Here is a 21,465-nt window from a genome sequence, read left to right as displayed (position 1 = left end):
ATGAGGCAATAACACCAGGTAAATAAGGTCCCAATTATGCCAGTTTTCAAAAACTAATTCTCATAGCTGAATGAGTGGGAAATATCTGAGCTTGGGGGTTGCAGCAGAGAAGGGAAAGGAAAATACATGCTGTATATTTGAAAAGAATCACTCCACCCAGCAGCTGCATTTAATTTAAGAAAAGTAAGGTGCATCACTGCATGCCACACATTAAGCATGGCCTGTCATTTGACCTTGGTGGCTGCCATTTTTTGACAGTTGTTGAAACTGTAATAGTCTTGAGAGTCCATCCATCCAACACTGGATCCCAACCTATGATTTGAGATTGGGTTGACTAGCAAGTTTATGTTATTTTTGTTGTTAGTAAAAGCTCCAAAACAGCAGTAATCTACATTTAGGGAAGGTAATAAAAACCCACATCCAATTTAAATGGGTGAGGAGAAATGTGGTTACGTACAATAAGACTGAACATTGATTAAAGATTGGGGGCTAACATTTCTATTACTGTGGGGTGGGTGGGTTCCCATTTGGTTAAAGCTAAGTGCACTTCCAGACCACTACTATATTTAAGCAGGATTCCATCACAGATTGGTAAATTCAACTTGTACAACCAAAAGCTGATTTGGTGCTTTTGTGCAAAAAATCTGCTTCTGCTCCCCCCCTAATAATAATAATAATAATAATAATAATAATAATAATAATCAGGCAATTTGTTTTAAGAAAAGAAATGGGAAAATGCACTGGGAAAAACACTGAATAACATTTGCTTGATGCAACATCATTTACCCCTCCCTCAAACAGAGTCAAAAAATTGCTCAATGAATAACTGACATCCTCTAAGTTCCTTACAAACTTTATTCAGACACATCAAGATGAATGCTCAATAAAAAGGTCATAAGGAAGCAGCCACCATCATTGTCAACATATAACTGACAAGATGTTCTTTGTTGTATCAATTCATTTTAAAAAATGCATAGATTGAGATTTTAGTAATGTGTAAATGTATTTGCATTCATCAACTATAATCCTTTAGATGCTGATAGCCCTACTTCGTTATACCCTCCCCTTCCTACACCACACACACACACACACACACACACACACACATCATTCTAATATCTTCATGGATTTGTCTGTAATAGCCTTTCTATCCTTGTCTTGCCATTATGCTGCAGAGCTGCTCCGTTTATATATATATGCTCTTTACTTTGGTTCATTGCCTACACATTGATTATTTCACATTTGTCTACATTAGATGCTAAACAGTATTTTCCACTTACTGAGTTTGCCACCTGAAAGAATGAAATCCATTTGAATTTGGCTGGCTTCCACTCCCCCCTCCCACCCCACCGCCCCAATTTTGTTATTTCTTATATATTTAATTTGGTTGATGTTAACAATCCATCATCTGAACCATCTGTATGCTTTGTTTAGTTTTTTTGCCATTTGTCATCACGGAGATCAGCCTCATCATTTTCTGAGCCTGCCATTATGCAATGTTTTTTCAGCCTTTGTTGTGCAAAATCTTGCAGACATCCTGCTCTGAATCCTTCTGTGGTAGTGGAGGGAGAGAGACTAGAACCAGACCTTGCATACAAGCACAGTCCAAATCCCTCTCTTCCTCCAGGAGAACAGTTTCTGATTCCTGTATGGGAAGGGGAATTCATTATGGTACCACACAGGGATAGGGAACCTGAGGCCCTTTGGATGTTGCTGGGGGCTACAGCTCCCTCGTCTCTAACCATCACTCAAACTGACTGGGGATGATGGAAATTGGAGTCCAACAACATCTGGAGGGTTGTGAAAGGACATGGAAATGCTGGAACAAGATTGCACAAGAGCAGTGAAGTTTTAGAGTATCTTTTATCATTTGTAACACATATAGCCATGGTGTACATACCAGCTGATACTAGTTTGATACAGTTAATGCAACAGTTGAATGTGGAAGGATCCCATAGGATAGGGATGGGGGACTTATGTCACTCCAGATGTTGTTAAGATTCTAGCTCCCATCAGCTCCAGCCAGTGTGGCCAGTGGTCTAGGGATGATACGAGCCAAATCATAAACTTGACCATTTCAGTTGCAAAACTAGACTCTTAACCTAGCCAGCGCCCCATTGTACTAGAAAGTAAAAGCAAAACATCATGCTCTACAGAGGCCTCATTCTCTTCTGCTTTTATTTCTCAGTTCTCCATTTTTATGGGCCAATTACCCCCTTTTTATCACCAGTAAAATGAAAGAGTGTATCAACTAACTTTATGTTACGTTGCAAAAAGAACTGCAGCTTTAATGAATCTGAAATTTTACTTGGGAAAAAGAATTTGAGTAAATAGAGTACCATGCTATTTAAAGAAATCATAAAATATAGACTGAAAATATGAAAATCTCTTAGGCAGAAAGTCCACAGGCCTGTGCAATAGTGCTGTTTAAGGGATCCCACTGAAGTCTGTGGCCCAAATCTTGAGAAAGCCTCACTTAAGTTTCCTTGAAATTTGTGCAATCTATGTGAGTCATGTGAGTCAGTTGATTCCCATGTGACTTAAGCACATCTAACTTGCTCTGGTCTGGGGACAATGGGATTTAAGCAATCAAAACTGTGTGTGGCATTGCAGACTTAATATTAAGATCCCCTGTTGATCTGTTTATTCTGTAGTTCTCATCTGAATTTTTTCTCCTTAAAAATGTGTTATGGGAGGGCCCAAAGCTATTTGCAGGTGAGAAGTCCCAGGTTCAATCACTGGCCTCTCCAGTGACATTATATCTGATGCTCCTGAGCATAAGATTCACTTGCTCACTTCCCAAGGTAAGTGTATATAAGATTATTTGGGAGTTGATCCCCCACTTCCTTCCATTGAAACCTTGAAATGTATCTATGCAGGCATTATGGGCCAGGCCCATGCTGTATGCATGCCATGCAGGCCTAGGCTATGAGGCACCTGGAGCTCAGGGATTTACTAGTAAACTTATAAATAAGTTTTGCATGTTGTTTTGACTAATCGCTTGCAAATAATTTCCCCTAATATATCCTTGATATAATATAATTCTGTATGCTATGTTCACTAAAGTATGTGCTTGTATACATATTTTCTCCTAATATATGCATGTTGGTACATATTGTTCAGTTGGAGACCAGCATCAAAAAACTCAGAGTAGTGTAGAACAGTGGCAAGAAAAATTGATGACTTATGCAGAACTGGCTAAATTGACATACAAACTGCGAGACAAGGACAACTGTGACTTTAAGGAAGAATGGAAGCTTTTTACAAATTATCTAAAGAGACAACAAAATGAACTGGACTCTTTGGCAGGGTTTGAATAAACATACACAAATTTATTGGCTGATAACATGATAGACAGATAATGTAAGGATATGTACAAGTTTATAACGTGCAGAGAATAACATGTGTTGAGAAACCAGAGAGAGGAGCTGAGGGAAGTCTTTGTGGGGCAAATTTAGAAGGACAACTAAGTTTCGGTTCACATATTGGTCCCCCATCCAGTTTGAAATTGCCATACCTGACCCTGCTTAGCTTTGCAAAGATGCTAGCAGTTTTATTGCTGCACCACTAGGAGGTGACTTGCAGTTCAGTTTCCTTCCAGGGCTGTTTTAAAACATGTTGCTGCCCAAGGTGGCCAAGGACAATACAGTGGTACCTCAAGTTAAGAACTTAATTCATTCTGGAGGTCCGTTCTTAACCTGAAACTATTCTTAACCTGAGGTACCACCGTAGCTAATGGGGCCACCCACTGCCGCCGCCCCGCTGCCACACGATTTCTGTTTTCATCCTGAAGCAAAGTTCTTAACCCGAGGTACTATTTCTGGGTTAGCAGAGTCTGTAACCTGTAGCATCTGTAACCCGAGGTACCACTGTATGTCCCTTTCCTACTCCATATTCAAGAGCTGACCATCAAGAGCTGACCAAGAATCTTAGTTCAACATTGCCTTGCACGTTGTTTTTTTGATGAGTGATGGGCAAATTTCCTTTCACTCTTGCAAAACTAAATGTACTCCTCACCTTCCACTCTCTACAAACTCAGGAAATAACTTAGTTAATTCCAAACACTATTCTGAGAAAATGCCAGGACCTATGAATGCCAGACGTATATATAGCTTTCAGTACTAGAGTGACCCAACACAGTGGAATTCTTTCTAGAAAATGCAGTGGGTTTGAAACAGGTGCATAATGAGAAAATCCATTCTCTTGTGATTTACTGAAGCCATGAACAATGTTTCAAAGAGTTCGAGGGAGCAATGTTAGCCACTTTATCCATATAGTATTCTTAAAAAAAAATAATGAAAAAATACCTGATATATTTCTGTAGAGTTTATTTCTAACTTATTGCACAATACTCTTGTATCATATTTCTCCCTGGATAGCAGACACAGAAAATGGTCTGTGTTTTCAGAACAGTGTTTGGCCTTCAGCAAGATGTTTCATTTTGCTGCAGAAGAGGCCATTCTAATTTTTCAGGAAGAGAGACTGATGGTGACTCACAGGATTTCCCATTTCTTTAGGTTTTGTTAACTGCCTTCTCCAAATATATGAACATAAGAAGAAGCCTTGCTGGATCATGCAAAATGCTCAGCTAGACCAATATCCTGTTTTCAGAGTGGGCGACCAGATGCTTATAGGAAGCCTTCATGCAGGACCTGAATGCAACAGCACTCTCCTCACTTGTGCATTGTAAGGAATGATTGCATCTCACATGCATCCAGACTCTAACTTTGGATGTAGAAGATAGTCATTATGTCCTATATATGTGAGGGGAGGGCAGGGTGTCACAACAAGACAGCACATGTACACTTATTATTCACTTGAGGTTAACAGAAATAAATGAGTTCACTGCAGAGTTCTTAAGAAGAACCCACTGGATAATTTGAGAGTTATTTTTATTTTTATTTATTATATTCAGAGTTGTATTTATTATATACAGTTTGATTATAATTAAACCCTTTTTTAAAAAAAAGTAAAACATGAAACATGACGACCATCAATAAAAACAGTTAAAACATGTCTCAAAAGCATTCAAAAGATAATCATAGGATAAGACAAATCTATGTTGTGACCACCCTTGGAATGCTTTGTTCTCTTCTGGTTTCATCACACTAAAAAGGAAAGGGTTTTGTAAAGGGAAACCAAAATTATGAAGGAACTGGGTCAACATACGCATTATTACATTTGGGGCTTTTAGTTTCTTTTTTGAAAAATCAAATGAGGGTTGGGCATGATAGAGGTCCATGGGATGGAGAAAATGTATAGGGAGAGGTCCGTCTCCCCCACCTCATAATTCTAGAATTTGGGGGCATCCAATGAAGCTGAATTTTGGAAAATTCAGGACAGGGAAAAGAAAGTATGTCTTCAAACAGTGCACAGTTAAACCATGGAATTCATGCTCATAAGATGTGGTGATGACCACCAACTTGGATAGCTTTAAAAAGAGACTTAGACAAGTCATGGAAGATAGGACTGCCAATAGTTACCAATCCTGATGGCTATCTATGTTTGGAATCATAAGTGGAGAGAGTTCTGCCGCACTCATGTCCTACTTCCCAGAGGCATCTGGTTGGCCACTGTGAAAACTGGATGCTGGACTAGATGGGATTTTGTTCTGTGCAGCAGGGCTTGTCTTGTGTTCTCTGGTACATATGCAAAGAGCCCAAGAGAACATACACACGCCTAAAAAAAGGCTTGTTCAGTTTAAGTGATACAGATTTACACAAATTATTATTTTTCTCTTATCAAGCAAGTGGATATAAATATGTGTGAATTAGCAGATACTGGATACAGTCAAGAGCAAATAATATAACAGTGTTTCCTGTTAAAATTGTCATGATAATTTTAAAAAGTAGACTGTGGCTAACTAAAACCGTGTGTGTGTGTCTCTCTGTGTGTGTATTTCTCTAAAAGAAAGACCATATTCAGGGAAGCCTGTAACTGCTGATATGGTGAAAAAGATGTATTGCATGAACTGGCCCTGAGATCACTTATATTCCAACAATAAGAAGCTCTTGACAGCAAGTGTATAGAATAATTTGCAGATGTCATCAGCTCCCTGGTTGCCAAGTCTTTTTCGGAAGGGGAATATGAATTGACTGAGAAATTCTGTTTTTCAATGCAAAAGCTAAGTGTGTATTAGCTTAAATTTTCTTTGCTGTATTTCTCTGACACTTACATTTATATCAGTGTGTAATAAATAAAGCAAGCACAAAGCGAGGTTGAGGTGAATATATCAAAGCTTGTCAGAGAAATTACTTTCTTTCTCCCCACTCGCATTTATACTTATTTGAACGGCCTACGAGCATTATACTGAAAAGAATAATATATTCATTCACTCCTTAGCACAGAGGGTACCAAAACACTTCCGGCATTATTTCCATATTGGACATCTTTCATCATTTTTAAAACTAATGACTAAATTTTGTAATGGATATGTTGCATTTGACTCCATAGACACTAGACATTTGACAACAGTATCTAGAGAAGGTTGCTTCTTCCTCCTCTTCTTCTTCTTCTTCTTCTTCTTCTTCTTCTTCTTCCCCTTCTTCTTCTTCAACAACAGAGATAAGGTGCGCCAGACACAAATTGGGAATTACTTCACAACAGGAATGTGCAGGCTTCCGAAAGGCATCTGGTTGGCCACTACTGTGAGAAGAGGATGCTGGTTTAGTTAGACTTTTGGCATGATCATGCACAGATACTGATAATATGTGGTGCTCAAAGAGGGCAGGGAATGATGCCGATGTGTTAGATGACAAAGCTGTGCATGCTATCTGCCTTGTGCTCTGTGTGAGGGGGGGTCACTGGTTTTTTTTTCTCAGAGTAGAGGCATTGAATTTAATGGACCTTAAATAAGTTATGTTCATTAATTTCAATGAGTTTATACTGAGTAAAATTAGTATTAGACACAGCCCTCTGTTTTATTAACTGCAGTGTTGTGTGTGTGTGTGTGTTGGGTTTCAACACTATGATAATTGTTTTTTGTTTTGTTTTTTCAGAACAATATACAATCAGAAGAACAGGGTGGGTCCTAAAGCACATTTTTTAGGGAAAGGGATGTGTCTTCAGCACACACACACACACACACACACACACACACACACAAATAAATGCACACCCTATACAATGAAGCTGCCAGACAAACATGTCTTCTCCTGCTCTTCTGAACTATACTTTGGTCTAGGAGGTGCAGAGCAGGTCAGTTCAATATTGGAGTTCACACAGACCACATTCCTAAACATTCCTATGACAAAGAGTGCATCACCATGGCAAAACCATCATGTGCAGCAGCTTTGAATAAGAATGAAAGGCAAATCAACTTTTCAGCTTCCCACAACCACAACTGAGGGTGGGGGAAGGAATAGCTTGCTCTTCAGACAACTGACATGTGGGATGCATCAAGAGTAAAATACTTCCCTTCCCTTCCTACTTTGCTCTACATAAGGACAAGCCATTACTTGAAAGATTGGCTGAGTGTATATGCACTTAGTCTGCCTCCAAACATTTCCGTTCAAGCATGCCAGAGAATAAACTTTTAATGGTTCTTATATGAAAGGACTTTAATTATTATTTTTTATAAGAGAGTGTCCCTCCAGGGATGCATAAACAATTCTGTTTAGTATAACTGCTCCACATTCCACAGGTACCAGATTCAGTGGCTCAGCTAAGTCATTAAACTCTAGAAATGTGCTTCCCCACCTCCACTGCAACATCCATGAAATTCAAAACAGTGAAGGATGATCTTAGTTCTATGTAAGAGGTACAGGAGAATGTGGTTGAGTCTGCATTTATTTTTAGTGAATCAACTTGATTCACATTCCCAAATATGCAGATTGGGATTCAGATAGCTGTCAAATTGTGCATTCTTAGAATTTTAGGGTGCAGTTCTTGGTTTAAACAAAGGTGTATAAAAATGCACATTTTAGAAATGAATGCAAAATGCATATCTTTGAGGTGAATGTGTACAATTTCAGAGTGACTTTTGGTGTGTGTTTTTGGTTCAGAAAACAGGATGGGGCTGACTTAAGAGTGAACATGTGTAAGACTTATTGGAATATGATCTAACCAACCCTTGTTACAGCTGTTCTTGAAATGATGGAAGGGAAAGAGAAAAATAATATGAAAGGGAAAATCCCACTCCTTCCCCCTTCTTCTTAATGTAGCTTAACAAAGTGCTACTGTGTAAGGAAAGAAAACTGAGTTTAAAATATTTTCTTGCCAAGGAAATTGCACCTTAGATAAAACAATGTAGGAGGGATGGATAGAAATCTGAGAAAGAATCACCTTGCTTGGTGTAGATTTTCAGGGACTTCACATTGGTGTAAAAGATAATCTGCAGTTGTAGCTGTACAACTAACACGGTTGTGGTTCACTTTGAACTGTCAGTTCTCTATGGCAACTGATGTGCTGGATAAAGATGCTGCTTCTCCTTACAGATGTGGAAGTCATGTATTGAAACAGACTTCTTTCTGCTGATGTGCAAGCTTGGCAGAATTTGCATGCTTTTGTATTTATTTCAAAGAACCTGGTGCAGTTCCTTGGCATGGGATGCAAGAATATGAAAGGGACTGAGGAACGTTGGAGTGGCTTGTCAATGCCAGGGAGTGTCAACATGGTGACCTCCAGTTGTTGCAGCTGGGAAGAGCCAGAGGGAAAATTGGGTAGAGTAATGAATATGAATGTTACCTTTGTGCAATAGGCTAGTTTTTATGTGTGCACATACAACCCACACACTTCTCTATCCTCCAAGGAAGCAAGAGGCATTGTCAGAGTTCAAGGACATATTCCAACCAGGTATAAACCCTCAAGGATGGTGCAAAGCAAGACCAGTGACAGGTGTGGCTTGGGGAGACAGGTGTGGTTGAGCCAGGGGTATGGCCTGAGAAGAGTCCTATGGCCCAGAGAAGGAGTTCTGGGGGGGCTGCACAGTTCTCCAGCCCTACCTTAGTCAGTTGATGACACAGGACTTAGTTGTATCTCTGGAAGACAAGCAGCCAAACCTCAGTTAGCATGAGAAGGGGCTAAGCCAATAGAGCTGTATTGCTGATACAGTCAAACTTCGGTTGTTGAATGTAATCCCTTCCAGAAGCCTGTTCGACTTCTGAAATGTTTGATAACTAAGCCGCAGCTTCTGATTGGTTGCAGGAGCTTCCTGCACTCAAGCAGAAGCCGTGTCAGATGTTCAACTTCCGAAAAACGCTCAAAAACCGGAACACTTACTTTTGGGAGCCAAAACGTTCCAAAACAGAAGCATTTGGGAACCGAGGTTTGCCTGTAAGCAGAAACTCAGACCACAAAAATAAAATTGGTAGAGAGGGCTCTGTGTGTGATGTCATTTCCTCTCCTCTCCTCGACTTGAAGGAGTATATACTACTTCCTGTTCCTCTCTCTCTCTTCCTTGGACCAGCCATGAGGGCAGTTCATGCACATGGCTGAAGCTGGCTAAACTGTAAAAAGGTAAAGGACCCCTGACGGTTAAGTCCAGTCACGAACGACTCTGGGGTTCCGGCGCTCATCTTGCTTTACTGGCTGAGGAAGCCAATGTTTGTCCACAGACAGTTTTTCAGGGTCATGTGGCCAGCATGAAACCAGAGCAGCACACAGAAACACCATTTACCTTCCCGCTGGTGTGGTACCTATTTATCTACTTGCACTTTGAAGTGCTGTTGAACTGCTAGGTTGGCAGGAGGCTATACTGTATATAGAAGTAATTTGACTTCATAGTTTTTACTTCTGACATTGCTGTGAACCAATGCAAGAGTATAAGTAAGCAAATTATATTTTAAAACTTACTTCCCAGGTTGTTGCCTGATACTTTATTAAGTGGTGTAAGAATGGGGAGCCAACTAACTTCACAGCTGGAGTTGCTCAAAACAAGGCTTTACAGCTTAATTCCCATGCTTTCAATTTTGCTGCCAAGGATGGGCTTTTGAAACTGTTCAACCCACACACGTGGGCACCTGGAGGGATAAATTGCAATTAATATGCCCTCCCCTACCCATTAAAAACTATCCCAGAGTATGGGGGGGGAGTCAGGTGTTTTCATATTCCTGTTCTTATTTAAGACAAAAAAACTTAACGTAAGGATTCCAGATTTCTGTGACGCTGAGTATGTCAGCTTTCTTTCCCAGTATGGCCATCACATCTCCAGCCTCAGGCACACCTGGTATTTAGCTGAAAACCCCAGGCATCAGTACTCCACCCCCAGTCTTCATGTATTTCAGAGTGAGAGTGCTTAGAGGACTTCATGTCTGACTTCCACCTCACACCTCCCTTTAAAAAAAAATAATAAACTGCTCTTTTAGCTATTGCAAATAACAACTTGGCAGAAAGCAGGCACACATTCTTTCATAAAAAGACAAACAAGAATTCCTAGAGGGAAAGTTAACCATGTCTGTAGCTCAGGTTGCGAGCACAAGTCATTTAGACTCGGCAGGTTTTCTACTACATCAAGTGAAACGGCATTGGAAAGCCATGTAGCCACCTACGAAACAGCTGTTATTCTTTCTGTCGAGCATTACAGGAGTCCTTTTTTGCAATGAAGGAACATCCAAGGGAACACTGCAGTGTGTCACTTCTGCCTGCCAACCTGAGAAAATAACTCATTCCATGGAGCAGGACCAAAGGGTGCCTGGAGCTTCCTTTTGCACTTGGTGAAGTGATAAATAAATCAGAAGCGCTTTTGCAGAGAGCAGAACCACCAACTGTATATTCAACGTGTTGCCTTCCGTGTCTCTCCTGCTACGAGTGTCAGAAACACACAAGATAATATAATAGACACTTTATCCTATGGAGAAACTGGAAGTTAATGCAATCACTCTCTATAAATATAATCAAAATGTCATCATGCAACCCCTGTTGAAGAATTTCTAGGGCTGCATCACAATTCTAGGTTTGCATTAAGTCAGGGTGGGTTGGGGAGCAAAAGCAAAGGGAGGTTGCACAACTGCCATGACTATGGCATGGAAGCCACAGGGGAGGAACACTGCGGGAGGGGGGTTATGTTTTAAAACAATGGCAGAAGGTTGAATGAAGCAAGGGTGGAGGAAACAAAGGAAAAGTGAAGTTTTAAATGGCAACAGTTTGAGTAACTACCTTTATACACATGAATATTTTAGGGCATCACATTCTTTATCTTTCTCACATGAGGCAGCTGGGGAATGGAAGAGAGTGGTGTTTAAGCACAGCAAGAAGGGAGGAACAATGAAAGCAGGAAAGTGGCTGTTTTAAACAACAGCAGAAGTGAGGTGAAGAGACCTTGGAAAATAGTGGCGATTTCAGAAATGGCAGAGGTTTGAGTAGAGTGAGCAGGGTGTGGCATGTTGGGGAGTGGAAGTTTAAAACAAGATTTGAGTACAGTGAGAAGGCTGTTTGGAAAGGCTTTGTTGTGTTAGATTTCTAGTGTTGAATTCTGTGTTGTGTGGCGAGTTTCCTCCTCCCCCCAGTGGAAATAAAGACACATGACACAGATATTTAAGGGTAATGGGCTAAATATGGCCACAACTTTATTGGTTACAGGTGATGAGCAGTATTGGCTTAGGCATTGGTCCTAACTGAATATCCAGCTTCAGCCTGTTTGCTTGAAGTCCGGGAAGCGTTAACCAACAGTAGGGGGAGTCCTGCTGGTGCACATCAACTAGGAACTCCCCCGGGGTCACCGCTCGGGGGCGTGCCTTAGGCCTTCACCTCCATAGGCTTTGGACAGGGCCACGCCCCCCAGAATCCTTTATCGGACTACCCTTCAATATGTGGGGGAGGTGATGGCGCTTCCTCCCCCCTTCCATCTACATAACAATACCAATACCAATGCCTAACCGCCAAGGAAGTTGTGACGATTTGCTACGAGGCAGGTGAAAAACCAAGTGGCTGGTGCCAATTTGCCAGGCCCCTTAATGGCGACCAACTGAGGTCCATAGCAAGGTCAAAGATGAAAACCTTAAAGGGTGGGAGGGTGGGAAACTGGAGCAGCTGGAAGCGGCAAAGAGGGAGATCCCCGACCACCCCTGCGTTAAATGGAGCAGGTCACGCCACCCAGGCCAGCCGATTGGCTGGCCAGGGGATGACGCGGTCAGGGATTCCCTCAATCGCACAGAGGCTGAGAGCCAGCCCCCACGTGCATGGTGGGAGGGTGAAGCCCGCAACCCCACCTCCTTTCTAAGTCAGAAGTGGCTGCTGTTTCTCCTTGTTTAAATTGATATGTTTTTAAAGAAAACTTCATTGTCCTTTCATCCCTGCTTTATTTAAATATCTACTGTTGTTTAACACCACCATTTTTCTCTCAGTCTTCCTCTGGCTTACTTAGGTCCATTCATTGTAATAGGTCTGGTCTGAGTAAATTTAGCTAAATGATGCACCATATCCACCCACCCACCCACAATGCAATGAGTTGTTTCCTATCCTAGGCCAATGAAAGGACCCATTAAAATTAATGGGCATGACTAACTCGGGTCCATTCATTTCAATGGGGCTATTCTGTGTATGACTTAATTGGCTACAACCATCTATAGATACTAGGAGATATTTATAAATTGCCCAGATTGACATTGGAAACAAATGCTTTCCCCAAAAAACTCTCATACCATATAAAGTTATGTAATTAAAACAATGTTAATTAATAATTGACAGTATCCCAACTCTTCTACTATAGTCAATAAAGTTTTGCCAGTTTATCAAGAATTTATTTTATCTTTGCGTGATTTCTTTTAAACTAAGAAAGTGTGTCAGTTTAGCCAGAGCTAAATATAATAGACACTTTTTTTACACTTTGAGTGGTTGGTGTTTTTGTTCCTGCACACCCACACATCCTGCCTCCCCACTGTTGTCTAGAAATGGGTAAAGCAGTCTATTTCTAGCTTGGGCTACTTTCACACGTGTTCAATCTATATTGATACTGTCCCATTTTGAATTAATTTTTTTTTTAAAAAAAGTCTGCATGAAAATTTGCATATTTTAAGGGGGGCTGGGGAACATCTGGCTCACAGGCTAAACACAGCCCTCCAGGTCTCTCTATTGGACATCAGGACTCTCCCCAAGCCAGACTCCTCGGTGGGCCTTTTCCACACCTTCCTTGAATGCATTTGCCTTGCTGGAATGTCACTGAACTGTAATCAGACATCTTGTGGGGTGGGGTGTAGAAACCTCTGGCTTTTGTGTGACCTGCCAGTCGTACAATAAGTCACACCTTTTGCCCAAATCACTTTGCTTTTGACCTTTCTCAGTACTACTCCTGGCTCTACCCACCAGTGGCACTCAGACCCCCCTCCCTCACCATGGAAGGTTGTCCATACAGGAAAGAAACCTTGAGGCTGAGAAGTGTTCCCTGCTCCTGGTTTAAAACAAATTTACAGATGCATTTTCTAAATAAATAAATAAAATCTCAATGTGTTTTGAGCTGAGAATTGTGCCGGACCATTCAGAAAGTGCACAAGCTGGTCAAAAACCAGGTTTCCAACTGTACCTTAGCCGAGGGGGTGCAGATCATGTTAGTTCATATCAGAAGACTGGATCCTTCAGGTATCCCTAGTGTTGACAATACTTAGGGTGACAATGCCTGGCCAATGGAAGGAAATGTCATGAAATATGGGGACTTCCGGGTTAGCGCCATCGGTAATGGCGGAATTCCTCTGACTAAGAGGAATTTGCTCCGTGAGAACCGGGTCTGGCCGTCACGGCGAAGGCAGAGACCCCTCAGAAATCACAGGCGGGTGAAGCCTGTGAACGTGGGATTCGGCGGGCACCTTTTGCGCCTCCCCTACTCGCGGGGAAACCCAATTTCGGGGCTCTGGAGCGAAGTGGGGTGAGCAGCGCGGTGCTGTGAATCGACTGCTTTTTCCACGGAACGAAGCCGCACAGCCGTTGCCAGAGAGCGCTGACTTTTTCCTGTGGACAATCGGACTCTAAAAGATACTACCCGTGAGTAGAACAAATTGGAAACTTTTAAAAGAAAAAAGACTCAATTCGTAATTGTAGCGGGGAGGCATAAACAGGGAGTCCGCCTTCCGCTTTTGTAAATAGAACAAAGCAAAGAGGCTGCAAGCTAAAGTCTTGGAAAGCTGATTGGAAAGGACTAATTTCAACCTCAAAAAAATAGTAAATCCCCCCACTGGGAAGCAGGAGAAGGGGGGGGGGGGTTGGACTATATATACCTGCGAGAGAGAGGGAAGGAAGCCAAAATTCCACTGCTCAGAACCTGGGAACGGGCTGCCAATAGGATAATAAGACTGCCGTATTCTGAAATGTGCACCGACTGCTAGCTGTCAAAGAGAGATACATTGTTTTTAGCTGTCCCCCTCTGATTTTAAAAAGGAGAAAAAGTAACTGAAAATTGAAACTAAATTTCCTGCTTGAGTTATGTTTTAAAAGGTGTTATTTTGGATCAATACAAGTACGGACTGTAACTGTTTCCCCCTAGAGGAAGTTTCTGAAACTGTTATAAGAGTTGGATCAGGGGAATTTTCCACTTGAAAGATAAAACTGCCTGACTGTGGGACTGACCTTGGACTTTCTAAGTGTTATGGCAGATGGGAAAGAAAAAGTAGACTCGTCACTCCCAGAAAAAACAACAAGATCTGGGAAGTCTTGGCAGCAAAGAGCGTCAGCATCTGGACCTTCTGCCTCACCTGCAGCTGTACCAACACAACCCAAATCAAGAGGAATGTCATCAGAAGAAGCTCTAGCGATTGCACTAGGTAAGATAAATGAATCTTTGGAGCAACTTAGCAGGAAGGTAGATGCGACAAATGCAAAAGTGGATGCGTCAAATGCGAAGGTGGACACTGCAAATACTAAAATTGATATAAATACAGAAAGTATAAATAGTTTGGGACAAAAGGTGAATACCAACATAGAAACCATTCAGAAATTGATACAGGAATCTACTTCGACCCGATGGGTCGCAGAGGAAGCCAAGGAAAAAGTTGCTGCCATGGAAGTTAAGGTAACACAATTGGAAACAAAGAGAGTCCCAGATATACAGAGACAAGTTGAGGACCACAAGTCAATGCTTTCTATGATTGAGCTTAAGGAAAAACAGACGAATTTGAGGATTAGAGCTGTACCTGAATTGGAGAAGGATAATTTGATAGACTTTCTCACGCAGGAATTTGCAGAGTTTTGGGATCTGGATTTGGAACAAGAAGGAGTTAAAATCGTGAGTGCCTTTAGGCTTGGAAGAAGATGGAAGAAGAATAGAGTAAGAGACTGTTTGATTACCCTCCGATCTAAAGAAGAGAGAGATAAAATTTTGGGTTGGCATTATCAGAAGACCTTGGAAATACTGCAGTCAAGAGTGGAAATATTTAAAGATATCCCGAAACATCTTTTGGACCTTAGGTCCAATTATGGAGATCTGGTTGCTCTGCTGAGAAGGAACAGAATCATTTTCAGGTGGGAATTTCCCCAAGGCCTATCCTTTAGCTTTAAAGGAAGGAAAATAAAAATAAGATCAGTTGAGGACAAAGAAAATTTTTTGAGTAACTACGAAGAGGATCTACAGAAGGGACTTGGAAAAGAGCCAGGAGTATTGGACAGAAGTGACAGAATCCAGCTGTCATTAAATGGCGCACAACATAGAAAAATGACACAGAAAGCCAGCTATATTTTCATGATGGATAAGAGCAGCTCCTTTCTCTGCCCTCCTCCGATTTATTCTCCTTTGTTCTCCCCAGCCGCATGGCCGTTTGCCAATGTCTCACGTTACCTCATCCGGTCAAGGCTTTTATTACACACATCACCATATAGGGTCATCACTGCCCAGAGGAAACACAACTCCATTTAAGGTCAATACATTCCAATACATTGTAAAGCTTGGAGTGCTGGTCACGAGGTCAGGAGGTACCCTGCAATATTACAAGCCTCTGCTATGGCTTTATGACTCCCACACAGAAGATCACCAGATAAAAGACTAGAGCAAAAAGCATTGGACAGAAGATCACCTATAGTGGACATAGCAAAGCTACCCTTTGGACTGGATTGCCCAGCGAAAGCGATACTAACACCACCGACAGAACAAGAGCAAGCACTTGGCGCAGTTGGAGAAGAATTAAAGTAACTACATCATGGCACTGCAAGCATTAAGCTGGAATGTTAATGGACTGAACTCCCCAGAAAAAAGACGAAGAGTCTTTCATTTATTAAAAAAAGAACAATTTGACCTGATTTGTTTACAAGAAACACATGTGATAAGGCTACACAGGAAAATATTGAGTAATAAAAGACTGGGACATGAATTTATTTCATCAGACAAAGTTAAAAAAAGAGGAGTAGTACTTTATGCAAAGGAGAGCCTATCACTGAAATTTCTATTTAAAGATGACCAAGGAAGATTTGTGGCAAGTGAAATTCAATCACAAGGAGAGAAATTTTTGATATTAGGCATTTACGCACCAAATGAGGGAAAATTGGAATTCTTCAAGAAGTTACATGAGACTCTGATGGACTATATGGACTACAATATGATTTTGATGGGGGATATGAATGGAGTGGTGTCTACAAATATGGACAAGGCACAGAGACAGGTAGTTACTAAGGATGGTAGATTACCAAAAACTTTCTTTGATATGACTGACAATATGGATTTAGTTGACATCTGGAGAATGAAAAAACCCCTGGGAAGAGAGGGAACCTTCTTCTCTGAGGCCAAAATGACATGGACAAGAATTGACCAAATTTGGGTAACTAGAGGGCTGGCTCCGAAGACTAGAAAGGTGGAAATCTGCCCTAAAACCTGCTCCGACCATAATGCTGTGAAGATGGAAATGAAACTAACACCAACTGGTTCCTTCAGATGGAGGATGAATGACACATTGTTTAGGAATGAAGAAGTGACTAAGAAGGCCCAAAAAACTCTGAGAGATTATTTTGAGATAAATATGAACACCACTGTAGAAAAAAGAGTAATTTGGGACGCAAGCAAAAAGGTTATGAGAGGATTTTTGATACAACAGAATGCGATTCAAAAGAGAGTCCAAAATGAGAAAAAAGATAAGATTTTGGAGAAAATAAAGGAAGGAGAGAAGAAATTGAGAGTGAAACCAAAGTCGCAGGAGATTCTGAAAGAGATAAAGTTATATCAAGTTCAATATATGAAAATGATGAACCAGGAAATAGAATGGAAAATTAAACAGATGAGACAAAAGACCTTTGAATCGGCAAATAAATGTGGAAAACTGCTGGCTTGGCAAATGAAAAAAAGACAAAAACTTAATACCATTACAAACTTGGAAGTGGAAGGAAAAAATATACAGAATCCAGTGGAGATCAGGAAGTGTTTTCAGAGGTACTTTAAACAATTATATACACAGGAGACGCAGAAAGAAATGGACATTGACCGATTTTTGAAAGCAAATGGACTACAAAAAATTTCTCAAGAAAATAAGCTAATGTTGAACTGCAAAATAACGGAGCAGGAGGTAGAAGGGGCCATCCAGAACATGCAATTAGGCAAATCTCCAGGCCCGGATGGTTTGACCTCAAGATATTATAGATCCTTGAAAGAATGGTTAGTACAGCCATTAAAAGAAGTTTGTAATGAAATATTGGAAGGGAAAAGGGCACCAGAGTCGTGGAAGGAAGCTTATATTACACTTATACCGAAAACAGAGTCTGAGAAGACACAGCTTAAGAACTACCGCCCCATATCTTTGTTTAATGTGGATTATAAAATTTTTGCAGACATTTTGGCTAAAAGACTAAAAAAGGTACTAGTAGAAGGAATCCATAAAGATCAAGCTGGCTTTCTCCCGGGCAGACACCTGTCTGACAATACGAGGAACATAATTAATATTCTAGAAAAATTACAAGTGAATATTAATACTAAAACAGTCTTGATATTTGTGGACACGGAGAAAGCCTTTGACAATATTTCTTGGAGTTTTATGAAGAAGAATTTACAGGGGATGGGGGTTGGTCAAGGTTTTGGCAATGGTATAGGTGCAATCTATTCAGAACAAAAGGCTAAATTAATTGTGAATAATGTAGTGACGGAAGAATTTAGGATAGAGAAAGGAACACGACAAGGTTGCCCAATCTCTCCATTGCTTTTTATATCGGTCCTGGAGGTTCTTTTAAATATGATTAGAAGGGACCAAATGGTTAAAGGTATACAAGTCGGAGCTAAACAGTACAAATTGAAAGCATTTGCCGATGATTTGGTATTGACATTACAGGAGCCAGAATGTAGTACTAAAAGAGTACTGGAACTGATCCAAGAATTTGGACAAGTAGCGGGATTTAAGTTGAATAAGATGAAAACTAAGGTTTTAGAGAAAAATCTAACAGTGACTGAGAGAGAGAGGTTTCAGAAGGAGACAGGATTAACACTGGTTAAGAAAGTGAAATACCTAGGGGTTAACATGACCGCTAAGAATGTGAATTTATTTAAGGATAACTATGAAAAATGTTGGATGGAAGTGAAAAAGGATTTAGAAATATGGTCAAACCTGAAGCTTTCATTGTTAGGCCGAATTGCTGTGATAAAAATGAATGTATTGCCAAGGATGCTGTTTTTGTTTCAAACATTGCAAATTTTGGATAAAATGGAGTGTTTCAAGAAGTGGCAGAGAGATATTTCTAGATTTGTCTGGCAGGGCAAGAAGCCTTGAATAAAATTTAAGATATTAACTGATGCTAAAGAAAGAGGTGGATTTGCCCTGCCAGACTTAAAACTTTATTATGAATCAGCCGCTTTTTGCTGGCTGAGAGAATGGATGCTTCTTTAGAAGGTTTTAACAATGTATTTGGGTGGCATGCATATTTGTGGTACGACAAGGTCAAAGCACATAAAGCGTTTAAAAACCATATTGTCAGAAAAGCACTGTTTAATGTTTGGATAAGATATAAGGATTTGCTTGAAAATAAAACCCCAAGGTGGTTGTCACCAATGGAAGCGAAGGCTCAGAAAAAGCTCAATATGGAGGCCAAATGGCCGAAATATTGGGAAATTTTGGAACAAGAGGGAGACAGATTAAAACTGCAGAGTTTTGAAAAATTAAAAAATAGAGTGCGAGATTGGCTTCATTATTACCAGATAATGGAGGCATATAACTTGGACAAAAAAATTGGCTTCCAGGTGGAAAAATCAAAATTGGAAACAGAACTGCTAGATCCTAAAATTAAGAACTTGTCAAGAATGTATAACTTGCTGTTGAAATGGAATACTCAGGATGAAACGGTGAAATCTGCTATGATTAAATGGGCACAAGAAGTTGGACATAATATTATGATGGCTGACTGGGAACAGTTATGGACCACAGGTATGAAGTTCACGGCATGCAATGCCTTAAGAGAGAATATAATGAAAATGATATACAGGTGGTACATGACACCAGTCAAGCTTGCAAAAATCTACCATTTGCCCTATAATAAATGTTGGAAATGTAAAGAGACTGAAGGTACATTCTTTCACCTTTGGTGGACATCCCCAAGGATTAAGACTTTCTGGGAGATGATCTATAATGAAATGAAAAAGGTATTTAAATATACCTTTCTGAAGAAACCAGAGGCCTTTCTCCTGGGCATGGTCGGCCAATTGGTGCCAAAGAAGGATAGAACTTTCTTTATGTATGCTACAACAGCAGCAAGAATACTTATTGCAAAGCATTGGAAGACACAAAATCTACCCACCCGGGAAGAATGGCAGATGAAGGTGATGGACTACATGGAACTGGCGGAAATGACTGGCAGAATCTGAGACCAGGGAGAAGAGTCGGTGGAGGAAGATTGGAAGAAATTTAAAGACTATTTACAGAACATTGTAAAATTAATGAATGTTAGAAGGATGTTGGAATGATGTTATGTGGTTTTAGCAGAAATGTTATAAAGGATTAGGAAAAAACTGACTGTTAATTGGTGAAAGGAGGGAAAGTAAAGTTACATTATATTAAGATAAATTACAGGACAAAAATTTGAAAAGATGGAAAGGATTTGCTGAAACAGATAATCGAACTAGAATACAAAAAAGGGAGGTGTGAGGAGGTCAAGGAAATAAGCTAATGAAAGATAAGTTATGGGAAGATTCGCTGTATTTTTTTTAATGGATTTTATTTTTCTGTTTTTTCTTTCTTTTTCTCATCCTTGTTTCTTTTTTATTGTGATGTATTGTATTGTTTTTGTTTAAAATGATGTTTTTTACTTTTTTTTGGTAACCTTTAAAACTTTAATAAATATTATTTTTTTTAAAAAAGGAAATGTCATGAAATATGTTTCAGAAAGGGATGGGTCAAACACTCCACCCAGGTGAAGATTGGTATTGTTGAGGTGTTTGGGGCGGAAGAACCCTGAAATGTAGATACATTGAAAAGGTCCATAGCTCAGTGGCAGAGCATAGGTTGTGCATACAGAAGGTTCCATGTTCAATCCAAGGCATCACCAGGTTAGCTTGGGAAGGTCCTCTTTCAGAAAGCATGAAAAGTCATTGCCAGTCAGAGTGTAGACAATACTGAGTCAGGAGGGAGTGGACGTTCAGAAGGGACATTTCACTAGAGCAGAAGTGGCAGACGGAGGCGGAGCAAGGTGAATGCAGCTGGTGCGGTGCGTTCCACATTCAGTGGATGGGGGTGACATTCCACCCCCTCCACCTGCGACTCCCAAGTCTACAGCGAGCTGGGGAAAGGGGGGAGCTGCAAAGCAGTGCACAAGGCAAGCCTACCTGCTAGTCCTCAGCTGCACGTGGCTTTTCAGCTCCAGCTCTCTCAGAGCTGCAGCTGTGAGCAGAGGATCCCACTGCCATCTGTATGCTGCTTGAGTGGTGCCATTGGCAAACCGCTCATCGGCACATGCACGACACGTAGCGGCGCTGGACGTGCGCCATATGTACTGCGCACGTGCATGCACCACCAGACGGTTTGCCCAGCCCCCTGACACCCTGCACCGGGCGCTGGTTAGCTTTCCTTCACCCCTTGTGGCAGAACAACCAGTATGAAGCTGACCAACAAGGCAACTGTATCATGTGTACTGATACCTCTTTTCCAGTGGCCCTTTTCAGAAAATGCTACCAGATACACTATGTGCAGATATTATAGTCACCAGGTGGCACTGGGCTTAGGTGCATCTGGATGGAATCAGTAGTTTCCCATTTCTGGTCTATTCTTGCTTAGAAAACCTTTCAAAAAAACCAAAAAAGTATTTCTCTAGCTTCCAGACTGATTCCTCCTTCCATGAGAAGCTGTAAAAGACATTCAAGCAGTGATCACATTAAAAAAGATACAAGGAGCCTCATGCCCAAGTTCTAGTTTTAGAAGGTTCAAGAGAAATATGCCTAAATCTGGAAGGATGGGGCTTGCTTTTATTTAGGGTCCCAATTTGGTGTGATGGTCAGAGTGACAGACTAAGACTATGGAAACAGGTTCAAATTCTTGTTCAGCCATGAATCTTACATGGGCTTGAGCCAGTCATGACAGCCTAACCTACCTCACAGGGTGTTATGATGATCTTTCAGTGGTGGCAGGAAAACAATGTATGAAGCTGGCT

Source organism: Podarcis filfolensis (assembly GCF_964270895.1).
Source record: "Podarcis filfolensis genome assembly, chromosome: 8".
NCBI classification, from domain to species: Eukaryota; Metazoa; Chordata; class Lepidosauria; order Squamata; family Lacertidae; genus Podarcis; species Podarcis filfolensis.
Note: the sequence above shows the minus strand (reverse complement) of the source record.